Source organism: Triticum aestivum, chromosome 1A (genome assembly GCF_018294505.1).
Source record: "Triticum aestivum cultivar Chinese Spring chromosome 1A, IWGSC CS RefSeq v2.1, whole genome shotgun sequence".
NCBI lineage: Eukaryota > Viridiplantae > Streptophyta > Magnoliopsida > Poales > Poaceae > Triticum > Triticum aestivum.
Window position 1 is genome coordinate 226,641,143 of NC_057794.1, and position 24,298 is coordinate 226,665,440.

Sequence of the window (24,298 nt, forward strand, 5' to 3'; positions counted from 1 at the left end):
CTTCATTTGTTCTCCGCTATTAGTGACTTTGGAGTGACTCTTTGTTGCATGTTGAGGGATATTTATATGATCCAATTATGTTATTATTGTTGAGAGAACTTGCACTAGTGAAAGTATGAACCCTAGGCCTTGTTTCCTAGCATTGCAATACCATTTGTGCTCACTTTTACCACTTGCTACCTTGCTGTTTTTATATTTTCGGATTACAAAAACCATTATCTACTATCCATATTGCACTTGTATCACCATCTCTTCGCTGAACTAGTGCACCTATACAATTTACCATTGTATTGGGTGTGTTGGGGACACAAGAGACTCTTTGTTATTTGGTTGCAGGGTTGCTTGAGAGAGACCATCTTCATCCTACGCCTCCCACGGATTGATAAGCCTTAGGTCATCCACTTGAGGGAAATTTGCTACTGTCCTACAAACCTTTGCACTTGGAGGCCCAACAACGTCTACAAGAAGAAGGTTGTGTAGTAGACATCAAGCTCTTTTCTGGCACCGTTGGCGGGGAGGTTAGAACTTGAAGGTATATCTTTAGATCTTGCAATTGAATCTTTTTGTTTCTTGTTTTATCACTAGTTTACTCTATAAAAGAAAACTACAAAAAATGGAATTGAGGGTGCCTCATATGCTTCATATTTTTAATATCTTTCATGAGAATAAGGATTCCGATAGTTGTGTTCAAGTGCTAGAAGAAGAATGCATTAGAATGTTTGGCACTAAATATTTGAATGATGAGCATGATTTCAATGTTGTTAGTACGAATTCCTTGAATATCCATGATGCTAATGATATGCAAAGCCACAAGCTTGGCGAAGCTATGTTTGATGAACATGACATGTTTAGTCCCCCAAGCTTTGATGAGCAAATTTATTATGATGATAGCATGCCTCCTATTTATGATGATTATATTGATAAAAGTGGATTTGGAGAAGTCATGACTTTAGTTAGTAGTGATTCCACTATTTTGGAAGAGGTTCCAATTGATTATGAGAACAAAGTTGCTATCTATGATGATTATTGTGATGACATGTATGCTATAAAGAACAATGATAACCATGAAACTTGTCATCTTGATTTTAACTTTCAATTGGATTATGCCTCACATGATAGTTATTTTGTTGAGTTTGCTCCCACTAGTATTCCGATTAAGAAGAATTTTGCTTATGTAGAGAGTAGTAAATTTTCTATGCTTGTAGATCATGAAAAGAATGCTTTAGGTGCTAGTTATATTGTTGAATTCATTCATGATGCTACTGAAAATTATTATGAGGAAGGAATATATGCTCGTAGGAATTGCAATAATATCAAGTTTCCTCTCTATGTGCTTAAACTCTTGAAGTTATGCTTGTTTTGCTTTCCTATGCAAGTTGATTCTTGTTCCCATAAGTTGTTTGCTCACAAAATCCCTATGGATAGAAAGTGGGTTAGACATAAATTTTGCTAGTCATATTCTTCATGATGCTCTCTTTATGTTTCAATTCTTATCTTTTATGTGAGCATCATTGAAATCATCATGCCTAGCTAGGGGCGTTAAACGATAGCGCTTGTTGGGAGGCAACCAAATTTTATTTTTGTTCCTTGCTTTTTGTTCCTGTTTAGTAATAAATAATTTATTTAGCCTCTGTTTAGATGTGTTTTTATGTTTTAATTAGTGTTTGTGCCAACTAAAGCCTTTAGGACCTTCTTGGGTGATTGTTATTTGATCTTGCTGTAAAAAACAGAAAGTATGCGCTCACGAGAATAATTTTAGTCTTTTACCAGAGAGAGATAAAATACCAATTCCACTTGTAGTAGATTAATAAACAAATTTCCTAGGACTTCCTAATTTCTCAGGATTTTTGGGGTTCCAAAAGTTTGCGTTAGTTACAAATTACTTCAGACTGTTCTGTTTTTTGACAGATTATGTTTTTCATGTGTTGTTTGCTTATTTTGATGAATCTATGGCTAGTAAAAGAGTTTATAACCATAGAGAAGTTGGAATAAATTATGTTTAACACCAATATAAATAAATAATGAGTTAATTACAATACCTTGAAGTGGTGTTTTGTTTTCTTTCGCTAACGGAGCTTACGAGTTTTCTGTTAAGTTTTGTGTTGTGAAGTTTTCAGGTTTTGGGTAAAGATTCGATGGACTATGGAATAAGGAGTGCCAAGAGCCTAAGCTTGGGGATGCCCAAGGCACCCCAAGGTAATATTCAAGGACAACCAAGAGCCTAAGCTTGGGGATGCCCCGGATGGCATCCCCTCTTTCGTCTTTGTTCATCGGTAACTTTACTTGGAGCTATATTTTTATTCACCACATGATATGTGTTTTGCTTGGAGCATCATTTTATTTTCTTTTGTTTTGCTTGCTGTTTGAATAAATACCAAGATATGAAATTATTAAATGTTAGAGAGTCTTCACATAGTTGCATATTATTCGACTACTCATTGATCTTCACTTATATCTTTCGGAGTAGTTTGTCATTTGCTCTAGTGCTTCACTTATATCCTTTTAGAGAACGGCAGTGGTTTTATTTTATAGAAATAGATGAACTCTTGTGCTTCACTTATATTACTTTGAGAGTCTTTAGAACAACATGGCAATAATAAAAACTTTCATATAAGTGCATTGAATACTAAGAGAAGTTTGATACTTGATGAGTGTTTTGAGATATGGAGATGGTGATATTAGAGTCATGCTAGTTGAGTAGTTGTGAATTTGAGAAATACTTGTGTTGAAGTTTGTGATTCCCGTAGCATGCACGTATGGTGAACCGTTATGTGATGAAGTCGAAGCATGATTTATTTATTGATTGCCTTCCTTATGAGTGGTGGTCGGGGACGAGCGATGGTCTTTTCCTACCAATCTATCCCCCTAGGAGCATGCGCGTAGTACTTTGTTTCGATGACTAATAGATTTTTGCAATAAGTATGTGAGTTATTTATGACTAATGTTGAGTCCATGGATTATACACACTCTCACCCTTCCACCATTGCTAGCCTCTCTAGTACCGCGCAACTTTCGCCGGTACCATAAACCCACCATTATCTTCCTCAAAACAGCCACCATACCTACCTATTATGGCATTTCCATAGCCATTCCGAGATATATTGCCATGCAACTTTCCACCGTTCTGTTTATTATGACACGCTTCATCATTGTCATATTGCTTTGCATGATCATGTAGTTGACATCGTATTTGTGGCTAAGCCACCGTTCATAATTCTATCATACATGTCACTCATGAGTCATTGCACATCCCGGTACACCGTCGGAGGCATTCATATAGAGTCATATTTTGTTCTAAGTATCGAGTTATAATTCTTGAGTTGTAAGTAAAAAGAAGTGTGATGATCATCATTATTAGAGCATTGTCCCAGTGAGGAAAGGATGATGGAGACTATTATTCCCCCACAAGTCGGGATGAGACTCCGGACGAAAAATAAATTAAAAGAGAGAGAGAGATAGAGAGAAAAGAGGCCAAAAAAGAAAAGGAGAGAAAAGGAGAGAAGGGGCAATGCTACTATCCTTTTACCACACTTGTGCTTCAAAGTAGCACCATGATCTTCATGATAGAGAGTCTCCTATGTTGTCACTTTCATATATTAGTGGGAATCTTTCATTATAGAACTTGGCTTGTATATTCCAATGATGGGCTTCCTCAAAATGCCCTAGGTCTTCGTGAGTGTAACGCCCTCGATGCGGCTATATCTTCCACGTGTCGAAGCACGACTTAGAGGCATAACCGCATTGAAAGCAATGTCGCAAGTGAGGTAATCTTCACACAACCCATGTAATACATAAGGGAAAGAGATACATAGTTGGCTTACAATCGCCACTTCACACAATACATGAATAAAGCAATACATCATCCAGATACAATCAAGGTCCGACTACGGAACCAAAATAAAAGAAGACTACCCCAAATGCTACACAGATCCCCGATCGACCCCAACTGGGCTCCGCTACTGATCAACTAGAATGAAACAACATAAAGGACAAGATCTTTGTCGAGCTCCTCCTGAGCTTGGTTGCGTCATCTGCACGGACTCATCGGCACCTGCAAGCTGGTTTTGGAAGTATTTGTGAGCCACGGGGACTCAACAATCTCGCACCCTCGCGATCAAGACTATTTAAGCTTATCGGTAAGGTAAAAGTATGAGGTGGAGCTGCAGCAAGCGACTAGCATATATGGTGGCTAACATACGCAAATGAGAGCGAGAAGAGAAGGCAAAGCACGATCGAGAAACTATGATCAAGAAGTGATCCTAGAACAACCTACGTCAACATAACTCCAACACCGTGTTCACTTCCCGGACTCTGCCGAAAAGAGACCATCACGGTTACACACGCGGTTGATGTATTTTAATTAAGGTCAACTTCAGGTTTTCTACAACCGGACATTAAAAAATTCCCATCTGCCCATAACCGTGGGCACGGCTTTCAAAAGTTCAAAACCCTGCAGGGGAGTCCCAACTTAGCCCATCACAAGCTCTCACGGTCAACGAAGGATATACCTTCTAACGAGACATTCCGATCAGACTCGGTATCCCCGGTTCTACAAGACAACTTTGACAAGTTAAAAAAAACCAGCAACACCGCCCGAATGTGCCGACAAATCCTGATAGGAGCTGCACATATCTCGTTCTCAGGGCACACTCAAATGAGCAATCCGTACAACTAAAACCAAACCTCGAGTTTCCCCGAGGGGGCGCTGCACAGGGCTCTAGTTTGGACCAACACTCAGAGGAGCACTGGCTCGGGGGGGGGGGTTAAAATAAAGATGACCCTTGAGTCCGCGAAACCCAAGGGAAAAAGAGGCTAGGTGGCGAATGGTAAAACCAATATTGGGCATTGCTAGAGGAGTTTTATCCAAGGCGAACTGTCAAGGGGTTCCCATAATAGCCCAACCACGTAAGGAACGCAAAATCCGGGAACATAACACCGATATGACGGAAACTAGGGCGGCAAGAGTGGAACAAAACACCAGGCATAAGGTCGAGCCTTCCACCCTTAACCAAGTATATAGATGCATTAATTAAATAAGATATATCGTGATATCCCAACAAGTAACCATGTTCCAACAAGGAACAACATCTCTGTGTTCCAACAAGGAACAAACTTCAATCTTCACCTGTAACTAACAATGCTATAAGAGGGGCTGAGCAAAGCGGTAACATAGCCAAACAACGGTTTGCTAGGACAAGGTGGGTTAGAGGCTTGGTTCAACAATATGGGAGGCATGATAAGCAAGTGTTAGGTATCGCGGCATAGGCATAGCAAAAGAGCGAGCAACTAGCAAGCAAAGATAGAAGTGATTTCTAGGGTATGATCATCTTGCCTGAGATCCCGCAAGGAAGAAGAAAGAGTCCATGAAGAAGACAAACGGACGTAGTCGAACGGATCCTCACAAACACAACGTTATCAGAACCAACCCGAAGAAGCAACACCGGAAAGAAGCAAACAACATAGTAAACAACCACCACAAATACATGGCATGATGCACAATCAAGTATGATGCATGTCTGGTTTAAATATGCATGGCATGGCAAAATGCACAAACAATCCTACAAATTAAGTGGAGCTCAATTATGCAACGAGTTGCATATTGACGGAACACCACATTCAAGTTATTTAGTTCGATCTTGTTTAGGTACTCAACAATATTAAATGTTGCTAAATATGGCAAGAGGAGAGCATAAGGAAATCATCTATTTAGGCAAGTTTAAATGAGGCCGGAACACCAAACAACAATTCCGGTAAAACCCCATATGCAATTAGCAATTTAAAGCAAATAACAATTTTAAACATTCTTGATGTTGTTATCATGATGCGGATGACATGTGCAAAATTATGCAAGTTTTAAAGAAAATGTTGATAAGAACATTATATGGAGCATTTGTCATCGTGGCGGAAAGAAAAGGGGTGCCACGGCAATGATAACGAAAATGGTGCCACTTCAACGTTCCAGTTCCGGTAACTCGATTGATATACCGATGCAAAGGAGAAGTGTGCGGATGCGTGCAAAAGATGGTGGGGCACTCCCAGATACCGGGTGTCCCATGTGTCGACGATGGTGACAAGGCAAAAGAGGGGTAACATGCACCGACAATTCGAGCACGGAGCAAGCACGAGCATCTCATACATCACGCATGCATTCGTTCACGGGTGGTCGTCTCGGGGTTATACCTTCAAAGTGTGCAAACGGGACAGTTCTCGCGACGGCGGTAGGGGAAGTAGCCTCACATGCTCTAGGGTCGACGGTAGAGGTTCTCGCGATCTCGGCGACGGTAGTGGTACATGTTTATCGTTGCCCGAGTTTCCGTAGATGTCCATGTCATCGGTGTCGTGGTACTTGGGGTCTTCGGACTTTCTGGTCCCGTTCTGGCGACGGTAGTCATTCACGTTCGTTCGGAGAGGTACTTGATGACTCCAACGTCTTCGGGGCGACGGTAGTGGTTCACACGAAGGTAGTCAAACTTGATGGATCCGAGGGCTCCGGGCGTCGTGCACCGTTCGTAAACGTTCGGGTCTCCCGTAGAGGTACTAGATGAATCACAGGTATGTAGTCGTACACACACGTAGATAACTTGACGAATCCGAACTCTTCGAGGGTCGTCGTGGTGCTCGTTCATGTAGTAGTCGTTCACGTGTTTTCGGTGGGAGTCTTCAGCAGAGGTACTTGACGGCCACGGGTGCATTAGGGTCTTCGGACTTGCCGGCGGTATCCGTCTCCTCGGGTCAAACCTGATGTACAAGGGCCAGAGTGGCCGGCAGCGGCAGGATGAAAGCACGGAGGCCTACGGCTGGTCACGGTCAGCTGCGGGAAGCAAGGCACGACAAAGGGCCTGAACCCGCCGGAGACGGGACGAAGGCGAGCTCCGGCGACGGGACTTGGCGGCGGGGCCAACTAGAACTGCTGCTGGTGGCGCCCGGCGTCCCTGGTGAAGCGGCGGCCGTGGACTTGTCTGAAGAGGACGGCTCGGGCAGGAGGCGAACACAGGGACTTGGCTGGCGGGGCTCCTCAACGCAGGAAGCAGTGGGCGATGGCGCTGGTCGCAGAGCAAGGCAAGGTCGAAGGAGCAAGAGATAGCACGCAGGCGAACTTGATGACGAGGGCCCTGGTCGCGGGCGCGCGAGGAAGAAAAGACGGAGGCCATGGCAGGAGGCGCAGCGTCGCTCTCCGGCAGCTCAAGGTGAAGGTGAACGGCGGTGAGGAGGCCGACGGGCTCCGGCCTGGCTCCCTGAACCGAAGGAGGAGGGAGGAAGGCAGGGGCGCGCTGGTCGACGACGAGGGCGATGGGGAGGTCTGGTGGCGCGGCACCAAGGGCAGCAAGGAGGAGGTCGGGCGCGGGGGTCTCGCGGCATGTAGAGGAGCTCCGCTCCGGTGGCGAGGGAACCCTGGCCTGGATGGCGTCAGGAGGCGCGAGGGAATTGGGGAGAGAGATGGATCAAGAGGAGGGAGAGATGGCGCAAGGGAACGAGGGGGATGAGATGGGATCGAGCGAGATGCGGGAGTCAGGCTCCCTGGCGGCGCGAGGGGAGAGGAGATGGAGGAGGGGATCGGGCCTAGGTTTAGGTTAGGTGGGCTTCTGCTAGGAGGCCCAAGTGGCCTGAGGCCTGGCTGGGCTCCTCTCTCCATTCTTTTTCTTTTAGAAAACAAACCACAGAAGGAGAAAGAAAATAAAGAGAAGGTAGGGGCGGAATCTGGGCACGAGGACAATTTCTCGGACTCATAAAAATATGCAAGGTTCGAGAAAATTAGAAGTGGCAAGATCGGAAGATATGAATGTAAACTCATTTGAATTTAATCAAATGGTTTGAACTAGGGCTAGGGTTTTGAAGTGCCTAGAAATGTTGAGAATTTAGGTGGAGCTTGGGGAAGTGACGAAAGAAATTACAAGAAAAGTTTGGGGACCGAACTTGAAGCGGAAAAGGGCATTTGATAAATTAAAAGTGTGTTATAGGTGATTCTGAAAATGGAATATTTAATATAGCTCCCTAATATCGGGAGGATAATGTTATAAAGAGAAGTCACTCTTCCCTCAATTTAAATGGATCGAAGATCCACACAAATTATTTAGTTGAGATGCAAAAAGACTTATGACATGATGATATGATGGCATGATGCAATGCACATGATGCAACGAACCAGAACGAATCACCCGACAACACTCGGAAACATGGAAGGCATCTGAAGCTCCGGTCTTGGGCATCACAACACTCCACCACTACGAGAGGATCTCGTCCCGAGATCTAGAATGGCACCGGAGGGAAAAACAGAAGAGAAAAGAGAAGAGGTAAAACTAAGTTGCTCCTTTGAGAAAGGATTGAAACCAAGGAACCTTGAAAAGGTTAAGCCATTTTGAGAAAAGAAAACAACGAACATGCACAAAGTTGAAAGCACTCCGTTAGGAAAGAGGAACAAGGAACATTACTAGAACCTTGTAGGTTGAAAGACATAAGAATAAAGGATGCAATGAACAAGAAGCACATGCAAGGACTCTGGTTGAAAGACGAAGCACACGAAACGATAGAGATCACATACGACAACACTCCGGTTGGACATGGAAGGAATTGAACATGATCCTGACAAGATGAGAGGATACTTGAAAAGAGGACGCGACACTCTGGTTAAATGGATAAGCATGAAAAGAACAAGGTCTTGACAAGAACAAGAAGAAGGGTTGAAGAGAGCAACAACACAATGCCTCCGGAAGAAAAGAGAGAAATGGAATGGAATGAACGGAGGAGAAAACAACATCTTCTACCTTAAATGAGCTTGCAAAAGCATCTTTAGGAGAAGGTTCGAATGGAGTTGTTTGAAAAACCAACAACAAAAAGAGTAAGCTTGTAGTGGGCTTATGGAGAACATCTCAAAACTATGAGGTGAAATTCTGCCACTAACGAAAAACAATAGATTGGATTGATATCAACAAGGAGACGAGAACTTATTTCACCGGGAGGATAAATGAAGAACTTGGGTCATTTATAAGCACCATAAATAGCAACGATCCTTAGAGAAGGCTTTAGGAGAAACATGACACAAGATAACCCCAACGAAGAGGTTGATGGATTTAAAATACCTCATTCATGACAACATGTGAATCATGAGACATGAATTCAAATTATCAAGAATGACATAAATACCACCTCCAATGATACGAAAGAAAGAATTGCACTCTGGATTACAATATGAAGAAAGCTTGAGCTTCTTAGAAAAGACTCTCAATGAACACTTCGAGAATGAATTAAATCCTTGATGAACCATCACGTAGAACCTTCATGGCCAACTCCGGTAACAAAAGGATAACGAAAAGAAAGTGAAGTTTAAAACACAAGGTGAAACCTTGTAATGATTTTGATGGATCTTTGTGATGATATAATTGCAAGAGCTTGGAACTCCAAAAAAGAAAGATGAACTATTGAAGCCAAGAATTTAATCATCATGAACAAACTCCGGAAGAAAAGATTAACATATGGATGAAACAAGAATAAGAATTACATTATGCTTAACCTTCACCAATTAAATTGATGACAATCAATGAATTTGACATATTACTTATTCTTGTAGAAAGGATTAGCATAACTTGAGAACGTCTTCAACAAGTTACCGGTAGGATTTGGGGACAACGAATGAATAATTAGAATAGCAACGGAAGAGAATTCTTGAACGAACCACCATAAGAATTAAGAATGAACGAAGAGAAGATAAGGAAAACACCGGGATGAATTAGCAAATAAACGAAGATGCTTGAGAGAATTTAGATCCATGAGAACGAAGGAATCACGACTGATTAGAGATCACTTGAACAATGCACCAGTAAGATTGGAGAATGACAACTGAAAGCTGAGAATGAATAAACCTGAATTTGATGGACTCCAGATAATCAAACTGAGAAGACTCTTGAATTGCTCCGGATGGGTGAAAAGAATTATCACAATCAAAACAATTATGAGAGGATGACATCAAGTTAGAACCATGAATCTGTGAGAGAGCGGATAAGATATGGAGGAAAAACTCTTCTCCGGTATTCAAATGTTGAGAATGACGATGAGAAACACCACCATGAATTGTTGAGATACTCTGGGATGAAAAATTAGAAAGGTTGAACCAACGATGAAAGAATTTGACAGATCTTGGAGAAAGACATATGACTAATGAAAATTTAAACTTACATCAAACTTTGACAAGAATTTAGGATAGCTCCGGGAAAATAAGAAGAGTCAGGTAAGATCTTGGGAAAAGACCTGTGGGTTAGGGCCCACTCAAAAGATACACCGTAAAACGATCGCTAGAAACTGAGATTGCACCAATTGAATTGAATGGCTAGAATGAGATAACAACCTCGAAAGATCTTGAACGAATGCAGAGTGGAAAACACGAATCTTCGAGATATCTTGAGCACTCCGGAACAAATGAATAGCGAGAAATGAATGGTTATGAGGTACACTGGCACGGGAAAAGCATTTGAAATACAGAAAAGAATATGATCAACACCGAAAGCTTGAATTGGATCCACCAGAAAAGGAAAGAATGGAGAATGATGAACTTGAATCTCCGTTAGACTCTTCATGAGAATCACCGGATAAGAATATTGATGGAAAAGGAAGAGGAAGACTTCATAACCAATAAGATGGATACTTGATTAAGAATTCTAAGTCCTCGAAGAAAAAGGGTGGGTGGGTGGGAAAACAAAGGCAGCTTGGGACGAATGAAATGAACACCGTTGAGAAGAACTGAGATTGGATCTTGCAAATGTTGAAATGATCGGATCCACTTGAAGGGAAGCTCGCCGGTTGAGAAGAAATTGGAATGACCAACTCGATGATCGAGAAGGATTAGTACTCACATAGAAATATGAGAACACCGCTTAGGAAAGGGTATGGAATCAACATTTGACTTCGAAGCAACTCGAATAACACATCTCAAAACAAAACAAGGATTGGCTTGCAAAATAAGCCGGAACAAACATATGATAGAGATTTCGTCCAAAGTTTTCGTGGTGGGGCCTACACGGGCTCGATCGTACAGCACCATCATGTACAAGGCAGTGCACATGACATACGAAGCGTCCCCGAGTCTGCATAGCCAAGGACTCTTTAAGACACAACAAGACCACTGTAAAACCAACCGTGGATAGGCGGACCACTAGACGTCGAACCCCAATTTCATATCATACATCCGTCAGAAAGATATCCTACGAACTACTTGAATTCCCACCTATAAACTCCCGAAATTTTCCGGTTATGCAATCAGGTGTTGGGGATACAGGGGAAGCATAATATCTCACCCAAAACTAACAAATCATACATCCAGCTGTATCCATCCTTCAACACATAACCAAGAAATCTTCGGAAATCGTTTACCTCAACCTTCGAAAAGCATCCGTTATACGAGTTATGGCAATACTCCTGAACTCCCGCCCCAGTACTGGGCGGCGTCGAGGTTATCTCACCAACAACTGCATAAAAGAGATTTTCAATGTCGGCGAAACTAAACTCAGGTATTCCAGAACTGCAACGATAAAATTATCACGACAACACCTCGGAGCTCAACTCCCCGGTACACTGCCACAACCCCTAAATGACAGCAGGCACCAGGAACAATGTTCTCGTCACAAATCGATCGGAACGATTCCAATATACCCGCGTGATCCTAATTTTTTTTTAGTGAAATTTGAGAAGAGAAGAGTCAAAACTCTAGGTCAGGATGCCTTACCAGAGCGATGAAGGGACTGGGGAGTAAAAAGAATTCCTAAACTCTCCGATATATAATTTCTAAATGACTCAAAATATTTTTTCTAGACTCAACTCGTCCGCTAATTCGATCAAGCAGTGGGGCTCCTAAGGTCGGGGAAGGCTCTGATTACCAACTTGTAACGCCCTCGATGCGGCTATATCTTCCACGTGTCGAAGCACAACTTAGAGGCATAACCGCATTGAAAGCAATGTCGCAAGTGAGGTAATCTTCACACAACCCATGTAATACATAAGGGAAAGAGATACATAGTTGGCTTACAATCGCCACTTCACACAATACATGAATAAAGCATTACATCATCCAGATACAATCAAGGTCCGACTACGGAACCAAAATAAAAGAAGACTACCCCAAATGCTACACAGATCCCCGATCGACCCCAACTGGGCTCCACTACTGATCAACTAGAACGAAACAACACAAAGGACAAGATCTTCGTCGAGCTCCTCCTTGAGCTTGGTTGCGTCATCTGCACGGACTCATCGGCACCTGCAAGCTGGTTTTGGAAGTATCTGTGAGTCACGGGACTCAGCAATCTCACACCCTCGCGATCAAGACTATTTAAGCTTATGGGTAAGGTAAAAGGTATGAGGTGGAGCTGCAGCAAGCGACTAGCATATATGGTGGCTAACATACGCAAATGAGAGCGAGAAGAGAAGGCAAAGCACGATCGAGAAACTATGATCAAGAAGTGATCCTAGAACAACCTACGTTAACATAACTCCAACACCGTGTTCACTTCCCGGACTCCGCCGGAAAGAGACCATCACGGTTACACACGCGGTTGATGTATTTTAATTAAGGTCAACTTCAGGTTTTCTGTAACCGGACATTAACAAATTCCCATCTGCCCATAACCGCGGGCACGGCTTTCGAAAGTTCAAAACCCTGCAGGGGAGTCCCAACTTAGCCCATCACAAGCTCTCATGGTCAACGAAGGATATACCTTCTCCCGAGACATTCCGATCAGACTCCGTATCCCGGTTCTACAAGACAACTTCGACAAGTTAAAACAAAACCAGCAACACCGCCCGAATGTGCCGACAAATCTAGATAGGAGCTGCACATATCTTGTTCTCAGGGCACACTCAGATGAGCAATCCGTACAACTAAAACCAAACCTCGAGTTTCCCCGAGGGGGCGCTGCACAGGGCTCTAGTTTGGACCAACACTCAGAGGAGCACTGGCCCGGGGGGGTTAAAATAAAGATGACCCTTGAGTCCGCGAAACCCAAGGGAAAAAGAGGCTAGGTGGCGAATGGTAAAACCAATGTTGGGCATTGCTGGAGGAGTTTTATCCAAGGCGAACTGTCAAGGGGTTCCCATAATAGCCCAACCGCATAAGGACGCAAAATCCGGGAACATAACACCGATATGATGGAAACTAGGGCGGCAAGAGTGGAACAAAACACCAGGCATAAGGTCGAGCCTTCCACCCTTAACCAAGTATATAGATGCATTAATTAAATAAGATATATCGTGATATCCCAACAAGTAACCATGTTCCAACAAGAAACAACATCTCCGTGTTCCAACAAGGAACAAACTTCAATCTTCACCTGCAACTAACAACGCTATAAGAGGGGCTGAGCAAAGCGGTAACATAGCCAAACAACGGTTTGCTAGGACAAGGTGGGTTAGAGGCTTGGTTCAACAATATGGGAGGCATGATAAGCAAGTGGTAGGTATCGCGGCGTAGGCATAGCAAAAGAGCGAGCAACTAGCAAGCAAAGATAGAAGTGATTTCGAGGGTATGATCATCTTGCCTGAGATCCCGCAAAGAAGAAGAACGAGTCCATGAAGAAGACAAACGGACGTAGTCGAACGGATCCTCACAAACACAACGTTATCGGAACCAACCCAAAGAAGCAACACCGGAAAGAAGCAAACAACATAGTAAACAACCACCACAAATACATGGCATGATGCACAATCAAGGATGATGCATGTCCGGTTTAAATATCGGCATGGCAAAATGCACAAACAATCCTACAAATTAAGTGGAGCTCAATTATGCAACAAGTTGCATATTGACGGAACACCACATTCAAGTTATTTAGTTCGATCTCGTTTAGGTACTCAACAATATTAAATGTTGCTAAACATGGCAAGAGGAGAGCATAAGGAAATCATCTATTTAGGCAAGTTTAAATGAGGCCGGAACGCCAAACAATAATTCTGGTAAAACCCCATATGCAATTAGCAATTTAAAGCAAACAACAATTTTAAACATTCTTGATGTTGTTATCATGATGCGGATGACATGTGCAAAATTATGCAAGTTTTAAAGAAAATGTTGATAAGAACATTATATGGAGCATTTGTCATCGTGGAGGAAATAAAAGGGGTGCCACGGCAACGATAACGAAAACGGTGCCACTGCAATGTTCCAGTTCCGGTAACTCGATTGAGATACCGATGCAAAGGAGAAGTGTGCGGATGCGTGCAAAAGATGGTGGGGCACTCCCGGATACCGGGTGTCCCATGTGTCGACGATGGTGACAAGGCAAAAGAGGGGTAACATGCACCGACAATTCGAGCACGGAGCAAGCACGAGCATCTCATACATCACGCATGCATTCGTTCACGGGTGGTCGTCTCGGGGTTATACCTTCAAAGTGTGCAAACGGGACAGTTCTCGCGACGGCGGTAGGGGAAGTAGCCGTTCTCGCATGCTCTAGGGTCGACGGTAGAGATTCTCACGATCTCGGCGACGGTAGTGGTACATGTTTATCGTTGCCCGAGTTTCCGTAGATGTCCATGTCATCGGTGTCGTGGTACTTGGGGTCTTCAGACTTTCCGGTCCCGTTCTGGTGATGGTAGTCGTTCACGTTCGTTCGGAGAGGTACTTGATGACTCCAACGTCTTCGGGGCGACAGTAGTGGTTCACATGAAGGTAGTCAAACTTGATGGATCCGAGGGCTCCGGGCGTCGTGCACCGTTCGTAAACGTTCGGGTCTCCCGTAGAGGTACTAGACGAATCCCAGGTATGTAGTCGTACACACACGTACATGAACTTGACGAATCCGAACTCTTCGAGGGTCGTCGTGGTGCTCGTTCATGTAGTAGTCGTTCACGTGTTTTCGGTGGGAGTCTTCGGCAGAGGTACTTGACTGCCACGGGTGCATTGGGGTCTTCGGACTTGCCGGCGGTGTCCGTCTCCTCGAGTCAAACCTGATGTACAAGGGCCAGAGTGGCCGGCAGCGGCAGGATGAAAGCACGGAGGCCTACGGCTGGTCACGGTCAGCTGCGGGAAGCAAGGCACGACAAAGGGCCTGAACCCGCCAGAGTCGGGACAAAGGCGAGCTCCGGCGACGGGACTTGGCGGCGGGGCCGACTAGAACTGCTGCTGGTGGCGCCCGGCGTCCCTGGTGAAGCGGCGGCCATGGACTTGTCTGAAGAGGACGGCTCGGGCAGGAGGCGCGAGCACAGGGACTTGGCTGGCGGGCCTCCTCAACGCAGGAAGCAGTGGGCGATGGCGCTGGTCGCAGAGCAAGGCAAGGTCGAAGGAGCAGGAGATAGCACGCAGGCGAACTTGATGACGAGGGCCCTGGTCGCGGGCGCGCGAGGAAGAAAAGACGAAGGCCATGGTAGGAGGCGCGGCGGCGCTCTCCGGCAGCTCGAGGCGAAGGTGAACGGAGGCGAGGAGGCCGACGGGCTTCGGCCTGGCTCCCTGAACCGAAGGAGGAGGGAGGAAGGCAGGGGCGCGCTGGTCGACGACGAGGGCGACGGGGAGGTCTGGTGGCGCGGCACCAAGGGCAGCAAGGAGGAGGACGGGCGCGGGGGTCTCGCGGCATGTAGAGGAGCTCCGCTCCGGTGGCGAGGGAACCCTGGCCTGGATGGCGTCAGGAGGCGCGAGGGAATTGGGGAGAGAGATGGATCGAGAGGAGGGAGAGATGGCGCAAGGGAACGAGGGGGATGAGATGGGATCGAGCGAGATGCGGGAGTCAGGCTCCCTGGCGGCGCGAGGGGAGAGGAGATGGAGGAGGGGATCGGGCCTAGGTTTAGGTTAGGTGGGCTTCTGCTAGGAGGCGCAAGTGGCCAGAGGCCTGGCTGGGCTCCTCTCTCCATTCTTTTTCTTTTAGAAAACAAACCAGAGAAGGAGAATGAAAATAAAGAGAAGGTAGGGGCAGAATCTGGGCACGAGGACAATTTCCCGGACTCATAAAAATATGCAAGGTTCGAGAAAATTAGAAGTGGCAAGATCGGAAGATATGAATGTAAACTCATTTGAATTTAATCAAATGGTTTGAACTAGGGCTAGGGTTTTGAAGTGCCTAGAAATGTTGAGAATTTAGGTGGAGCTCGGGGAAGTGACGAAAGAAATTATAGGAAAAGTTTGGGGACCAAACTTGAAGCGAAAAAGGGCATGTGATAAATTGCAAGTGTGTTATAGGTGATTCTGAAAATGGAATATTTAATATAGCTCCCTAATATCGGGAGGATAATGTTATAAAGAGAAGTCACTCTTCCCTCAATTTAAATGGATCAAAGATCCACACAAATTATTTAGTTGAGATGCAAAAAGACTTATGACATGATGATATGATGGCATGATGCAATGCACATGATACAACGAACCAGAACGAATCACCCGACAACACTCGGAAACATGGAAGGCATCTGAAGCTCTGGTCTTGGGCGTCACAGTGAGCAAGCGAGTTGGATGCACACCCACTTAGTTTCTTTTTAAGCTTTCATACACTTATAGCTCTAGTGCATCTGTTGCATGGCAATCCCTACTCACTCACATTGATATCTATTGATGGGCATCTCCATAGCCAGTTGATACGCCTAGTTGGTGTGAGACTATATTCTCCTTTTTTGTCTTCTCCACAACCACCATTCCATTCCACCTATAGTGCTATGTCCATGGCTCACGCTCATGTATTGTGTCAAGATTGAAAAAGTTTGAGAACATCAAATGTATGAAACAATTGCTTGGCTTGTCATCGGGGTTGTGCATGGTTTAAATATTCTATGTGATGAAGATAGAGCATAGCCAGAATATATGATTTTGTAGGGATAGCTTTCTTTGGCCATGTTATTTTGAGAAGACATGATTACTTTGTTAGTATGCTTGAAGTACTATTATTTTTATGTCAATATTAAACTTTTTTCCCGAATCTTATGGATCTGTATATTCTTGCCACAATAAAGAGAATTACATGGATAAATATGTTAGGTAGCATTCCACATCAAAAATTCTGTCTTTATCATTTACCTACTCAAGGACGAGCAGGAATTAAGCTTGGGGATGCTTGATACGTCTCCAACATATATATAATTTTTTATTGTTCCATGCTATTATATTATCAACCTTGGATGTTTTATATGCATTAATATGTTATTTTATATGATTTTTAGGACTAACCTATTAACCTAGAGCCCAGTGCGAGTTTCTGTTTTTTCCTTGTTTTTAACTATCGCAGAAAAGGAAAATCAAACGGAGTCCAATTGGCCTGAAACTTCACGGAGATCATTTTTGCACCAGAAGAAGCCCGCGGAGTACCGGAGGTGGGCCAGAAGAGTCCCGAGGCCACCACGAGGGTGGGGGGCGCGCCCCCCTGCCTCGTGGCCCCCCTGACCAACTTCTTTCGCATATATATATATATCCATATACCCTAGAAACATCGGAGAACAGAATAGATCGGGAGTTCCGCCGCCAGAAGCCTCCGTAGCCACCGAAAACCAATCTAGACCCATTTCGGCACCCTGCCGGAGGGGGGGAATCCCTCTCCGGTGGCCATCTTCATCATCCCGGCGCTCTGCATGACAAGGAGGGAGTAGTCCACCCTCGGGGCTGAGGGTATGTACCAGTAGCTATGTGTTTGATCTCTCTCTCTCTCTCGTGTTCTTGAGGTGATACGTTGTTGATGTATCGTGAGCTTTGCTATTATATTTGGATCTTATGATATTTCTCCCCCTCTCCTCTCTTGTATGGATTGAGTTTTCCCTTTGTAGTTATCTTATCGGATTGAGTCCTTAAGGATTTGAGAACACTTGATGTATGTCTTGCACGTGCTTATCTGTGGTGACAATGGGATATCACGTGATCCACTTGATGTATGTTTTGGTGATCAACTTGCGAGTTCTGTGACCTCGTGAACTTATGCATAGGGGTTGGCACACGTTTTCGTCTTGACTCTCTGCTAGAAACTTTGGGGCACTCTTTGAAGTTCTTTGTGTTGGTTGAATAGATGAATCTGAGATTGTGTGATGCATATCGTATAATCATACCCATGGATACTTGAGGTGACATTGGAGTATCTAGGTGACATTAGGGTTTTGGTTGATTTGTGTCTTAAGGTGTTATTCTAGTACGAACTCTATGATAGATCGAACGGAAAGAATAGCTTCATGTTATTTTACTACGGACTCTTGAATAGATCGATCAGAAAGGATAACTTTGAGGTGGTTTCGTACCCTACCATAATCTCTTCGTTTGTTCTCCGTATTAATGACTTTGAAGTGACTCTTTGTTGCATGTTGAGGGATAGTTATATGATCCAATTATGTTATTATTGTTGAGAGAACTTGCACTAGTGAAAGTATGAACCCTAGGCCTTGTTTCCTAGCATTGCAATACCGTTTGTGCTCACTTTTACCACTTGCTACCTTGCTGTTTTTATATTTTCTGATTACAAAAACCATTATCTACTATCCATATTGCACTTGTATCACCATCTCTTCGCCGAACTAGTGCACCTATATAATTTACCATTGTATTGGGTGTGTTGGGGACACAAGAGACTCTTTGTTATTTGGTTGCATGGTTGCTTGAGAGAGACCATCTTCATCCTATGCCTCCCACGGATTGATAAACCTTAGGTCATCCACTTGAGGGAAATTTGCTACTGTCCTACAAACCTCTGCACTTGGAGGCCCGACAACGTCTACAAGAAGAAGGTTGTGTAGTAGACATCATGGGTCATCACATTAGCACTTAGTGAATACATGCACTCCTGAAACTACAGTAATCATTGGAAAGAGTCCCAATTATTGTCACCTTAGGGTATGTGGATCATAACTCGTAATAGATGCATATAACTTGCAAGATAGGATCAAGAACACACATATATTCATGAAAACATAATAGGTTCAGATCTGAAATCATAACACTCGGGCCCTAGTGTCAGGACACCGATTCCAAGTCACATCGATCTAGCCGGTAACACCTCATATCACTTTGCGGCCTCACGCACGGTATCCCCACGGGTGTCGCCTTACCATGGCCCGGGACCGTTTGCGCCTTTTGGCTCACGTATATGATAGTGTCGCTAGCATCCATATGATAGAGAACCCAGGGCGACATGGCTAGTCATGAACCCAAAGCGGCACTAACCTATGGGGACATGCATTCATGAATCACAACGAGCATGTTGGTCAGCAGCGTGTGAATCCGGGCTGTAGCACTGGGCTAACAGGACTCCGGGGAACCCGGGCTGTAGCAGGCTAGGCAGGACTCCGGATGTCACCGTGTGACATTTCCCCGAAGGGACAGACACAGGAACAAAGTGAAACACATGTCGGCCAGTCAAGTGTCATGAGCAGTAGTGTTGGGCTAGTAGGACTCCGGTGAACCGGGCTGTAGTGGACTACTATGGCTCAAGAAGGCACTAGACTACATTTCCCCATAAGAGAGGCTGCCAAGGATAAACAACTAGATTGTCGGATCCCACACATACCAAGCATTTCAATCATACACACAATATGTTCGATACGTGTAAATACAACATGGCATCACAACAAAACTCTACAACTCAAGTACTTTATTTAAAGACTCCGGAGAGCTACATCTCTCCCTAATAATAAAGCACGGATTGAGTCTCCGGGTTCACCGTCGTGGCCTTTTTGCGAAAAAGTCATTGTATTTTTCGGTATTCAACCCGCAGTCAAAATCAATGCGGTAAGTAAAAAATGCTTTGTATTTTATTTCGTCCGTCGTGCTTTTCTTTCTTCGTGGTAATCATCGTCATAGGCCAGGCATGTCGCTGCATCGCCGCCGCCGCTGCCACCCATAGCATCGTCCCTCCCAAACCTCACCTCCGGCGGCCTTTGCCCCTCCCACATCAATTCGATCCCCCACCCATCCATCTCTCTCTCTCTCCCGCGACCCCTTTCTCTCTCTCCCTGGACACATCTCCTCCGCCACAGATGACGGTCGATTACGGCGTTCTCCGGCGAATTCCGCCACCGCGCAGCACCGGGCCGAGCTCTTCTTGCTCCGCTGGCTCTTTTACCCCAGCGGGATTCGCCGCTCCCGGCCACCAGTGATGACTTTAAGCCCTCACCATGGCTAGGGTTTCAGGTGCCTCCACACTGGTGTGGCTCCGATGCCTCCGGCGGCTCCTCTCCGACGCCCACCTTTCTCTCTCTAATAGTTGGTTTGGTCCTCCATGTTAGATGTGCAGGGCAAGGATTGGATGCTTGAGGAAGGAGGGGTCGACCTTGCCTTGCTGCAGCTTAGGACGCACCACCCATGGAGCTTCCTCCTTTCTGTCAGGTGAGTTCACCCCCTCCTCTCTCTCCTCTTGTTCGTGGCCATTGAGGCATTGAGGTGTTGATTGTTCCTTGAATTGAACAGCAAAGTTAACCATGAATTTGTTAGTTGAATTAATGCCTGGCTTAACTGCAGTTGTTAATTCAATTGTTCAATCTTGAATTTAGGGAGCTGGTACTGAAAGATGAAAAAAATTGGTACTGCTTGAGGTCCATGTGCCTCCCGTGCTCATCAACTTGCTACTGTTTGAGCTCAATTTTTTGGTATGGTTTATGTGTTAATTGATTCGTGCTCTGTTGCATCCCACCCTTCCCTCCGGTGACGGTAGCCAACGCTTGCATCGGAGGAGCTGCTGCTGCGCTTCCTTCTCTGATTTTTCTGCTACATGTTGCAGGTGTTTGAGGCATCGACAAGCAGCGACGTCGGTTGAGCTAGCTGCTGGGGACACCTCTCTCTCAATTATCGCTATCTCCATCTCTGTCATGATATTTAGAAGCCATCTATTAACCCGTCGATGGCTAATTCCAAAATCCCGTCTCGCTCAATCCCCTGTCCCTCTCTAGAGTTATGGGATGCGCCGCCGCCGCATCCAGCACGGTCCCAACGGCCTCCGCGAGTCTCCCCGGTCGACGTCGTCGTCCGTCTGTGCTAGACCTAAAACCATTAGCATCCAGCATGGCATCATTGGTCTTGCTGTTGGTGGTACGTACATGTTGTTTGTGCTGCTGGCTCTCGAGCCTAACAGACAATTGTAGCTCCTCAACCGATCTTTGTCGAAAGTCTCAAAGCGAGGATTGATATGGCTGGAAACTTACACTGTTAAAAGTTTATTTCTCACTGATAGATGCATTTTTCTCTAGTTATTTTGTAGGGGCTAGCTACAGGCAGACAGTCTCCATGTTCAGGAGTTTGACATACGTGATGGAGATTTAATGGATAAAGTTGATGACTAATTAGCTACTTTAGGAAAATCACAAAATAGTGAGCCAAATATAGGTTTGTTGTGCAGATGAAACATCTACACATATATCATGGTTTGCCTCCAAACTCCAGCCTATATGCTCGACAGGGCACTGCTTGCATTTAAGGCTCATTGACATCTCGCACCTATGGTAATTTTAGGTACTTTGTTATTGATCTAATTCTATCTTCCTACACTTGTTTTTTCATATGTCCTTCTATTCTGGGCAATGATATATAACTATAAGCACTCAATAAAGCTATTCCGACATACTCTGGTTGCCACCTTGCTTGGGTCATCATATAGACATGAGTAATTAATAGTTTAATTTTATCTAATTTGTTCTGACAATTTTCCAAATGTAATTTGATGTAAGGACCTGAAACATCACCGCAGTTTGACAACAGAACTGGAGTTGTCTCCTATGTGTAATTTGATGTCTTAATTTCTTAAACAGGACATTGCAGATGGACAATGCTTTAGCGGACATATTGGAGTTGGCTTTGCTAATTAACAAAGGAAGTGGCATGGGTTAAGGACTTGAGGTGCTAATCTAGTGAATTGTATTACCATTGTATGCTTCTCAATGTCAGCCCACAAGGAGTTCATTGATCCTCTTGCCTAATATGACAAATTCTACATCTGAAAAAAGGATCAACTCGATGGTCTGATAATTATAGGGTAACATTTTCATATCTTCTGATAAGCTTTGTTGATTTTTTAGTTCTTAATCCTATTTCTCAGCATCTCAATTTTGGTAATGGAGATTGGTGCTACAAAACATAGCAAGCCACCTGACCTTCGTGTCTCATAGTTGATTTTCATTTTTTATTCATCATACTATTTTGAACTCTGTATCTCTTTTAAATTAGAAAGTGATTATTCATTTAACATTTGATATGGGTAAAACTTCATATATTGTTAGCATTGTGTGACATCATGATTTGTAGGTGATTCAGTTTTGTTATTTAAAGTTGTGACCCATTTTTAAATAAAAAAAGTTGAACGTCGGAACATATGGAGATGTTGCACATACGAAAGCTTTATTTCTTAAATTTCACCGGTCAGCCCTCCTCCCCTTTTGCTTCCTTCCTGCATAGGCGGTCGATTTGAATGAAAATAGTGAAGCACCAAGTTGATGGGTTTGCTATTGTTACATTCTTCAGTTTGAGGAGCTTCGTGTAGGAATCGCTCCAAAATCAGCTGGAATCCGCCATGTCTACATGTCTCTGACTCAAAAGGAAGCTCCTCCAGGTGCAAAACCCCTGAGATTTTTTTACAGGAAGCACTTTTGATTGTTAGTACGTATTTCTAAGTTTTGTATTGCAAATGATTGAGTGGACTTCAACTTTGCTGTAGACCAGAATGGTGTTCTTGTTGTAACATCTTGTAGTTGTTGATGCTTCATAGTGTAATTTTGGGTCGGTGGGCTTGGTGTTGCAGGAGCGGGTGCACATGATGCTGAGCTTATAGGGCAGGGAGTACGCGGTACTAACTGACAACAAGGACGAGGAGGTGGGCGAGCGAAGGGCGCCAAGGTGGACCCGAGTTCGGTCAGCGTTTAAGGAGGCACATACCAACCTATCAAACACTAATAGTCATGTTGCACTTTAAGGTATGTGTTTAGTAACATTGATACTATCTTAGGTAGATGATGCTTATAGTTTTGTTTGATGTTTTTGGCCAATCCCACGAGAAACATTACTGCTAGCATTTGACAGATTATTACTATGTGAATGAATGTTCCAACACATTAATGATTATCTGCTAGTGCTACACTCCATCACTTCTATTTTTCAGTATGTTTTTCCAAGAAAATTAACTGGTTCTCCTAACTACTATTCTATTCGTGCAGATTGGTCATTGTTATCTACACTAGATATTTATGAATAACAGTGTCTTGGTTTGATAGAATTTGAATATGGCAGTTCATGTTTCTTTTTCTTTTTTGCTTACACAAATTTATAGCAATATTATGATCTGTGATACAACAGGCTACCATTAAACCATTTTTTACCAATTTTAACATAGCAAATGTACCATTCTGCTGGTAATAATCTCTGGATTACGATTACATTAACATTCAGCATATACTGAGCTTCCTTTGCATCCACATACCTTCAACTACTTGAAGCTACATATGGCTTCCAGAGAGGAGTTCCTTCGCCCAGTGGCAAAGAGGATGGCAGCGGCAGGAAGCCTTTGAAGCCTTTGGACTGGCGCGACATGAATCCTGAAGGTTTTTAGTACAGCGGCAAAGAGGAAGTCTTAGATTTTCTCTCGGTGCAACGCACGGGCATATGTGCTAGTAACATGTTCATACAGGTAGGGGTCACATGACCCGACACTCAAGTCATACAAACATACAAGCACATGCGGAAGCAAATAAGTCTGAGTACAGACACTAGAAAGAAAGAAGGCTTGACGAAGCCTGTCTATCTACAAAGGGCCCTCCATGGCCAGAATCACCATCTGGGTGGCAAGTTACTCATCGACGTCGAGGTCTACGTAAAACCCATCGAAGGGGGCGGTGTTTTCGTCTGAAAACAGAAATTAAAGCAACATGAGTACAAAGGTACTCAGCAAGTCTTACAACAGATCCTACGATACATGCTCATTCTCAAGAAGGTGGTGGAGTTATTGCGGCAAGCTAGCTTTGACTCTTGGCTAAGCTATCCTACGAGACACCACTGTAAAATAGTTCTTGCACACGAGTCCACTAATCACCAACACAATACTCCACCGGGGATCCTCCCTCGTCATTCTACGAGAGGGCCATCCTCGGTACTCACATTTATCTTGAGTCTTTTAGTAGTAGCCATTAACTTGTCTATGAACTATATAGGCAACCAAGTAGTCCTTTACTGCGGACGCGGCTATTCAAATAGTTTTATACGGGTGTATTTCGTCACACATGTTTCCACCACTTAGCGTCTGCACACGACATGTGCTCGGCAAACTTCAAGCGAAAGTCGACGTGGGTGTAGACCACGACCTGACTAACCACACAAGTCTCTAGTCCAGATTTATCGCCTATTCGGGTTCCATCGGCAAGGAAATCCGGCCGGGGTGTCCTCAAC

General features: G+C 44.3%; 1 long non-coding RNA gene across 1 annotated transcript; it reads left to right on the plus strand.

The window, feature by feature from the left end:
• The first annotated feature begins 22,421 nt into the window (after nucleotides 1-22,421).
• Nucleotides 22,422-23,472, plus strand: LOC123112679 (uncharacterized). The gene is made up of 3 exons (XR_006455649.1): nucleotides 22,422-22,472; nucleotides 22,662-22,833; nucleotides 23,370-23,472. It is a non-coding gene; the product is annotated as an uncharacterized lncRNA (long non-coding RNA).
• Nucleotides 23,473-24,298: the final 826 nt, after the last annotated feature.